Here is a 10024-nt window from a genome sequence, read left to right on the forward strand (position 1 = left end):
AAATGAACACACTAGATCAAGAATCTGAGACACTAAATGAAAATGAAGAAAATCTTCAAATATGGTTCTCAGGTATTAAAATTCATAGCAACGATTTCAAATTGTATTTCTAACGAGTATTTAAGATTTAAGAACTAGTGTTGCAAACAAGACCCATATCTAAACAATGAGATATAAATGTTATTGACAGTTGTACTTGTTAAAAGTACAAATGTGTGACAATCCCTATGGATTAAGGACTCATACTGGCCTAAGTGCTTTAACCCCTTACCCATCTTCGGGTTATCCCCTAGAGCCTAGTCGAAGCTTATTTCTTAACTTCACTTCTTAAAGATTTGAATGAACCTTCTGGACGAGATTTAGTTGAGGCTTCTTGATGAGAGTTTAGTTGAGGCTTCTTGATGAGAGATTAGTTGAGTCCCTCTGTAATACGATGGGAGAACTGACTTTTTGTTTTGTTTTTCGCAAAATATGTTGGGTTAGCAAGAGTCGCCACCGACTTTTCTTTTATCCAATAAGGAAAGGTTGAAATGAACAGGAAAGACCTTTAAAAGATTTTGAGTTCAGGGGGTAGGTTATACAAAGGGAAGGTGTTAGCACCCTTTGTATCCATGGTTATCCATGTGCTCTTAATTGCTTAGCTCACTTTATTTGATTTGTGTATGTGTGCTTTTGAAAAAAAATTGGAGTGGCAATAGTAAGGCAGACTTTGTAATAATCCTTGTATCAGTCTTCAAGAATGTATACAAAGTGTTTTTTGAAAATATTTGTTTGAAGTGCCAACAGTAAGGCAGTTTGCTAAATGATAACTCTTATATCAGTCCTCAAGAGTGTTGATAAAGCGTTTTGAAATTTTTTATTTTGAAAGCGTGAGGTGTGAAAATGATTTTTGAGTGTGAGCAAGCAATTAGGAGCATCTACCCACTAAGTATTGGTCTTTCCTATTCTATTCTGTTTCCTTTGGAAATAGTATTATCCATGCCATTAGTTGGTAGGAAATCCTATCTATTGGATGTGAAGGGACAGGTGTAGGGTCATCGAATACTCATCGAAGGCAACATTTGTAAGGATATCTTAGCATTCACGAAGGGACTATCATCATTTTGTAGGGTCATCGAGGGACAAGATCATTTTTCCGAAGGCAACTCAAAGTATTATTGAGGGACTATGATCTTTTGTGTCGAAGGGACGGTGATAATTTATTTGTGAGCGTCATTTGCTAAGATATCCCTACGTTCGAGAGACATGACTATTGTAATCATCAAGCAACAAGAGAGATTGCCCTGGAGGTGTATGTGTGAGAAGTGTATTGTTTTCAGTTTATTTATCTTTTGAAATTAGGTTAGCTATGTCCAATTTGTTAGTCTTTTCATGCACACCCTAATTACTAACAATTATATACAATAATAGGCAAAATAAAATAAAGGTCCTAGACTATTACAAGGCTTCGAGAGCGGGGGTACAGATACTAAAATGGGGAAAAGTAAAATCATAATTAACTATTACAACCCAGGAGCAGATACAATAATTGGTAAAAAAAATGCGGGAAAGTAAAATCTAAACTATTACAAGGCTTTGATTAACATATACAATTTCCCAAAAATGAATAATAGGCAGAAAAAAATAAAAAATAAAAGAATTAGGGTTTGGAAAAAAAGTTTTAGGACTAGTTAAGTTGATTATTAGGTTAAATTAATGAAAATATGACTTATTATTAAACCCAATTGTTTAACCTAAACCTAAATATTTAAGTGATTTGGAAAATTAGATTATGGCCAAAAATTAAGAATAACCCTAATTTGGCTTAAAAAAGTTTTTGGCCAAAAATGTTAGAGATTTAGTGATAAAAAGAAGATCAGTGTTATTAATTAAATGGAGTGAAAAACAAGTGTAAAAAGGGTTAATGGAGTAAAAAACAAATGGCCAAAAAAATTGCATGGGGCAGAACCTGAACCCACCCCCTTGAGGTCAAGGGATAAAGCTCCATCCACTTGGCCAATCCTTAGAAACCTGTTTATAAACCACGGTTGCCCAAAATCATGAAGAACAAACCCTAGCCATGGCAATTCACCATACCTGCACTAATTCTCAAAACAAATTATCCGGAAACATTCTATGCATTCTTACAAACAATAAGATATGATCAAAAAATTCTGATCCTCACCTACAATGTTCCGGTTGAGAAAACAATTGGAAAAATAGAAAAGTGATTAAAATAAAATCAAAAAAATATAAAACCTGATTATAAATCAAATAAAAATAAGATCACGAACCTACAAATTTTTTTGGATTTTTTTGAAAATATGAAAATAGAAATTAAATCAAATAAAATAAAAAAAAGGAGGAATTTGCAATTTTGAGGGTCGAAACAATAGTTTCAGAACTCAGCTGACAGACTGAAAAATTTATCATTGTACTGCAACCGGAATTGCAACCCTGAAAATCAATACAAAAATACAAAAAAAAAAACAAGAAAAATTCTATCAAGAACACTATACCTATGGAAGGAGAATTATGAGAGGTTTTGGAGGTGATTGTTGGTTTTATGAATAAGGGTTGAAAATTGTTAGTTTGAAATTTTTGTACGTGAGAAAGTTATAAAAGGGGAGATTGTTAGTCCCCAAAACTGTGAAAATAGAGTCCTATTTATAGATGAGAATTAGGTCAAGAGTTAAATGGAATTAATATATTTTTGGCATGGTTTTGAAGATTGAAAATTGATTGAGATTTGATTCAAGTCTTGGTGAGCAAGATTATGAATCTGGATGGTTTTGTGACTGAGTGCAAGATTTGATTAGAAAAGATTTTATATTTTTTTTAATGATTTTGACTATTTTTTGCATAAAATAATGATTTTAATGAAAAAATAATATTTTAAAAAATGCATTAATTAAAAATACGAAAATTAAAATAATAAAAAATACGATCTTGTGATTTTTTAAATGAAAAAATAAAAATAAAGTTAGAAACAAAATAAAAGGGAAAAATGTCAAAAGTTGGAAAACTGAGATTCGAACCCATGACCTTATACTTGCAAGCCTTACTCTCAAATCCTTACCAACTGAGTTATGCCACTTATTTGAAATAAAAAGTCAATTGAAGGTGTATGAAGCATAGACAAATATTTTGCTATTTATTAAAATATAAATAATTTAAGAGTAAATTATTATATTTTAAGACAAACTTTAAATCGAATATTTATAAAATTCAAGATGTCAATGTAAATGACTCCAAGATTTTTATAAAAATCCAATTTTGAAATAATTTTGAATATTTGAAGATGGTGGACAAACTTTGGGGGTACAACACCCTCATGCGAGACATAGTTAAGTCCCTCAAGCAAGTCTTAGCATAGTCCCTTAGACAAGACTTAGTTGAGTTCCTCAGGCGAGACGTGACGCATTTACAGGTGTCCAGACTATGAGTCATACGTCGATGGGAAAATCCCAAAATGTTAGTTATAGTGTAAAGCGCACAGGGGCATTTAATGTCATCAATGATGACTTATCCTTGGGACACCTAACTGTCCTTATTGTTGTGGCACGCGTCAAAACATGCCGAACCTTTCACATCTGATCGAAAACTTATGGACCTTTGATTATCCTAGTTTCTTCTATTCAAGGGGACAGATCCCAACCTTTTCACTTTTCCATACATTTTCTTGCTAAAGCTTTCTAAATGTTTCCTCTACCTTCAACAACTCCTACATCTCCACGAGATCAAGTCCATGCCCTACACAGGTACAAGTTTCATATTCCATTTTCCCTCTTTTTTATGATGTTTTTTAGGGATATAGATTATGATGGCAATCTTCTTTAACCCTCCACTCGTGACGAGCGTATAGCTCTATGTAATTATTGTTAGATGAATGTTAGGCGTCCTAATAGGACTATTGAATGTATATTAGTGGAATTATGCATTTTTGGAAACAATGAGAGTTCTCTTAATTTGAATAGTGATACCGGAGGTGGTAGTGATAATGACTCCTATTTACCTTCTGTTATCCTAGGAAACAGGAAGATTATAGTCATTGTCAATCTTGAGGCAAAGAATGTAAGGGAAGTTGGGTCCATCTACACTAGCGATAACCAAATACCCCCCCCTTCGACAAGAAATTGATTTTTCTTCCATGGAAGAAAAATTTATTCTAGAGGCATGCTCTTCGGTGGAGATGGTCAATAAGGCCGCCTCTGACACCTCTTCTACTCATGCTTTTTATTTCTACTTACCCACTACTTACAATGTTAGGCCCACCTCCCTTTTTCCTCCTCCGCAACTTAGGTTCTTACGATACTCAATATGGGCCACTCCTAAATCACACTCAATGGCTAGATCCTAATTAGGTTATTTTAGGTCATATGCCAGCGGATAGGGGTTTACCCAACCATCAAAATGTTTTTCTCTTTTTACTGCACCAAGGCATCTGTTCGTTAGGGCTGAGTAACCATGGTCGATTTTCACAGGAGAATAATATTTAAATCATATGCTAACCACATCAAGGGTTTGAAAGATAAAATTGTGAGAATGAGGGACGAGACAGTTCCTTTAAAGTTGCCACTAGGGCGGATGGTGCCCCTAAATTTACCTTAGCCTAGGCTAATAATCTCGCAGAGATAAATGGGTACAACTGTGCTTGCCTCACTGATGATGAGGCAGAGGTTGTCTGAACCCTAAATAATTTTAAAGTCATTGAGTCTCACACCATGATTATTTTGGACCAAAGGGATGATGGATCACTAGACAAGTATTCAAGTAAGTTTTAGTGATGCTGTCTTTTGTTGTTGTTTACATAACATATGTTGATTATTTCTTATTTCCTTTTTTATAGAGAAGATATCCAAGAGTCCCCCATGTGAGATGAGGGAGCGCCTGGCCAAGAGGAAAGCTCAACGCTCAAGTTTAGATAACCCTCTGAGTCTCCTTAAAGGTCTACTCCATAGGCGGGTCAAACGAGAACTTGAGGGCAATACGCCTACTGGGCCTATGACCCCAAAGGTCCAAATGTAAGAGGTTGATTCCTCCAATAAAGTTAAGGCGACCCAAGTGACCGTTGAAGAGGGGACAAGCACTTGCACCTCGTCTCCAAATAGAGCCCCACCAATTGAATCCTCCTTGTTGAGTGATTACGCCTTTAACGCCATCAACTTTATAGGCGCTCGCCTTCCTAGCCCCAAAGTTTTTATGAGGGGACTATAAGGCTGTCTACAATCATCCCTCCCCGAAATGGTTTTAACTCAAAGAGGTCCACTTGCTAAGGGTTCTCCTTATGGAGAATGTTTATAGGAAGAAGCATGCCAATAATAATAAGGATTTGAAGATGAAGCTTTCCAACTACAAAGGATATTGGCCAAAAGGCAAGCTATAATTAAGACTTTGTAGATGGAAAATAAGACCCTGATAGGTAAGCTTCAAAAGTTAAAGTCTAAGTCTAAGGAGTTTGCTATATAGGAGCAGGACCTGCGGGAATCCTTAATAGAGGCTCTCAGCATTCATAAAAATCTAGAGGATGAGGTAACTAAGTTGAAGGATGATTCGGTAGAAACCTATGATTTCTACTTTAAGAGGGCTAAGGAGAAAACAACATTTCTATATTCTGAGGAGGATTTAAGCTCCATGGACATGTTTAAATTTGAGCTGGAGAACAAAAACTCATTTTCAATGCAAGAAGTTTTTCCGATACTTTCCTTATGTTGGTCAATGGTCTAATATACATGCATGCAGATTTAGTTTTCTTCTGCTGTTCTCTGATGCTATGTCATTAAGTTTGTTCTAGATGTTTTGTTGCTCATCTTGCAAGTTTATATTTGCCTTAAGAATGGCCAAAGAGAGAAATTGTTGTTATATGCATGCATAAAGATTTAGTTTTCTTCTACTGCTCTCTGATGCTATGTCATGAAGTTTGTTCTACACGTTCTGCTACACATCTTGCAAGTTTATATTTGCCTTAAAAATGGCCAAAAGGTGAAATTGTGTTAGTTTAAACGTGAATTTGAAAGGTATTTGGTGATGAATTTGAAATTAGAATCTAAATTTTTTTATGCATTTGGTTGTGCGTGTGAGTTTCTCTTATGTGGTCTCACTAATGATTGCTTACTAACAGAATTCTTATTCCCTTTTGTCTTGTTTGTATGTACTGTCACTACAGAAAAAAGGCCTCCTACCACGCCCAGAAAACCGAGGCTTTATGCAAAATAACCGTGGCGTAACGCTGAGGCCACGGTTCGGCCACGGAAATCCAACGGTGGAGTATACGGCCGTGGCCAAAAGTAAAGTCCACGGTTTTTTGGTATAGACCACGCCATTTTTACAACCGTGGCATTTTTAGGCCACGGTTTAGGTAGCTTGATTAAGGCCGCGGTTTGTATTTGCCATGACTTAATAACTGTGGCTATATTGTAAAGCCACGGTTTCATTTTAACGTTTACGACACAGTATTAGTTCAAGATATAGCCACGGTTTGGTTATGACCACCTATTTAAAACCGTTGTTATATGTTATGCATTCTAACCCATTTATCTAGCCACGATTTATTTCTCTATCATTATATATATATATATATATATATAAAATTAACAATAATATTGATCAATATAAAATTAATCATGAAAGTAAATACAATTCTAGCATTTATTTAGGATCAACCATGTTTTATAAATATAATTCTAGCATTAGATTATGCGATCATGAAAGTATCATAAATGTACTTCTAGTGTGAAGACAAAACCAAATACAGAGCTACTAATAGTTTTACACCATGAATGTAATGAATCTTCAAGTGAGCAGCAACACCGTAGCTGCAACATTACAACAAAGGGAAAGTGAGCAATAAACAAGAGCAGAATATTAAAAAACTTATATCTTGTTTGACCTTCAATGAGCTGCACATTTATTCCTGTGTATGCAAGAAGCATTTAAGCACAAACATGGCTTAACATTTGATGCATGAGTAATTAGTAATGACATAATGAGTCATATTGCAATATACCTTAATCAATTTCCACTAGATTTGTTTTGCTGACAACTTTTTGAAGTCTCTCAGTGGATAAGAATTGTCCTACAAAACATAAAGTAATGAAATTAAATTAATTTTTGTATAAGACATAAAAAATTATTAATATCCACCCAACTGGAATTCTATAACACTTCAGTTAGTAATAATCAATATAATGTCATATCTTAACCATATAAGATTTAGTCAATTGAAAGTTGAAATAGCATCACAGATTCACATCCTTCCACAAGGGACATTGAAGCGCCTAAGTTTGATATTCATTGATCTTTCACTCACAAAAACTAGTTATGTTTCATTATGGCCCCAACCTAGCAAAATAAAAGTAGTTAGCACCTAAGTTTGTCTTCTTTTTTTTCATTTTCCATGTGAACACCATTGGTTTCGCCATCATCACTTTTAGATCACTTTTAGACAACGGCACAAGCATAACACGGCAACGATACAAGCATGACGAGATAAATTCGTTACCATGACGAGATAAACAAAATGTGTGTGATAACTTTAATTTCCACCCATTCTTGTTAACTTCCATGAGAAATTCCTTTTTGACTAGTCATCTCTAATGTCCCATCCTTTAAAATCCCTTACTTTCATGCAAAAAAAAAATTCACTTGTAATAGAAAACAAGAGTGAAACTGAAAAAAGGAAATAGCCTTCTACACACAAAGTTAAAAATCCATACAAGCTTTGCTTTATTTTTATTTTTAGTTTTCTAAAGACTGAAAAGCTTCATTTCGTGGAAACTTTGTCTCCATGCCAATCTCATATGCCACTAAAAGTTTGAGGTGTTATGGGCCATATATCTTGTAACTAGGGTTTTATGAATCAATTCAACGGGTAGTTATAAAAAAATGTTTAACTATAAAAACACAAGTTTATATTCATTACATCTCATTAAAAGAAGTGAATCTGATAAGACTGTGTGAAAAAATATAATTGATCACTATATAAATGAGATGACTTACATATATAATTGATCATTACAGGTTTTGCACTTTAGCGGCATGCTTATCACGTATACAAAATCGAAACCAAGCTCGACAACTCACTTGCTGAACTGACTAACAAAGACCGAACTCGACGTCTTGTATCAAACCTGTCAAACAAAACAAACAGCTTGCAACAAATGAAATCAAAAAGCCACGTTGTTGGACGCATCTCGCATCGCAGTCTGATGCACAAACAAGGAAGCTGTTAGAAAACCTGAGTCCATAATTGTTAGAACATGAGCTAACTAAATAACAATTATGGACGCATCTCGCATCGCATTCTGATGCACAAACAAGGAAGCCCTTGTTACATTCAAAACTGAAACAAAAACTTGAAAAGAAGATTAATCCTTTACCAAAGAGAAGTGCACATAACAATAATCTGCGAATTGAACAAAGTACTACAAGTGCCGGAAGCTAAGGATGGATCACACAAGACATTATAGATAATATAACAAGATGGGAATGATAATCATAGCTTATTCAACAACATGGTGATTACATAAGCCCCTATTTTCCATGTTTCCAAGATTGGGAATATAAGTTATTATACCTCTAATCGAAGTCGTCGTCGATCCAATCGCCGTATATCCTACTGATTTTATCTGGACCTTTCCACTTATAATGAGCTCTCTGTCCTGGCTGCTGACTCACAATGGAAGGCATTTGTTAAGGGACTCACAATGGAAGCCCTCTGTGAAGGGACTCCAATATGATAAACATCTGAATGAGCTATAGGTGGAGCTGATGCAACCACATTATCAGCGTGATTTTTTGAAGATACTCCCTGTTTTGTGTCAGAGGCAACAACAAAAACACCGTCCATACTTGTTCTTTAGTTACCTCGTTGTTCTTTAGTTAACAAAAACTGAACTATTAACAAAGGTGAGTCGGTTTGCAATGTTGTTGTTGAGTCGGTTGCTCTGCGAATAATCGCTTGAAGTTTCACTATTCCCTTCAATGCCCTCAAAGCCTTCTTTGCCTGAAACGAACAAGGGAATACTATCACTAAGTTTAGAACAAACAGAATCTTACAAGAAAAGAGATAAAATAAAATCATCTGCAAACCCAGCCGCAAAACCAACAATCAGAACACTAAATCATCTTTTTCTCAAAACAATCAAAACCTTCAGAAAATTGCAGAATACATAAAGCCACAGAACCCAGAAAAAGAACATTGTTCATCAAACATCAAACACAGAGGAACCCAATAGAATAGTGTAAAAGAGAAGAAGAAAGACAGATCCATAGATCCAAAAACACAAAGAACAGAATCAAAAAGATCTCACTAGATGTTAAAACCGTGATTTTCTACTCAGCTTCACAACCGCAACATTCATCCTCAGCGACCATTAATGTTCATCTCGAATCAAACACGAAACCAGACGCTTCAATTAATCTAACATAATTAATCTAACATAAATTAGGTTAAGGACATCAGATACAGCTTCAATTATTCATTACCTGCCATTCCTGGAGACCTTGTAAACTTTCGGAGTTCAATTTTTTGATGGCAATGGTGATTCCATCAAGCCAACCTCTGTAGACTTTTCCAAAACCTCCTTCACCGAGAAGTGTTTCAGATTTGAAATTCTTGGTAGAAGCTTTCAATTCGGCGAAAGTGTAGTCTCTCAGATTAGAAGTAGGTAAGATCTGACCACCGATTGAAAAATCAGAAGAGGAGAAATTGGCGCTGTTTATGAAGGAGAAATTGGTCGTGAACAAGATGAAGAGAGACGGAGACGGCGATTGAGGCATGAGAGGGGGAGAGGAAAAATTAGGTTAAAATGGGAACTTGTATTTATATTTTTAATGTTTTTTTAATTAAAAAATATTATAAAAAAAATTAATTAAAAAGAGGGAAACGAAAAGAAAAGAGAAAAAAATGGGCGGGATTAATTTTTTGGATGGGCGGGATTAATTTTTTGGATTTGGGCCACCGTTTTTAATCAAAATTATAAGGCCGCAGTTTTCTCAGTTGTATAACCGTGGAAATTGAAGTAAAGGCCACAGTTTCATATTC

This window comes from Vicia villosa, linkage group LG3 (assembly GCF_029867415.1).
Source record: "Vicia villosa cultivar HV-30 ecotype Madison, WI linkage group LG3, Vvil1.0, whole genome shotgun sequence".
Taxonomy (NCBI): domain Eukaryota; kingdom Viridiplantae; phylum Streptophyta; class Magnoliopsida; order Fabales; family Fabaceae; genus Vicia; species Vicia villosa.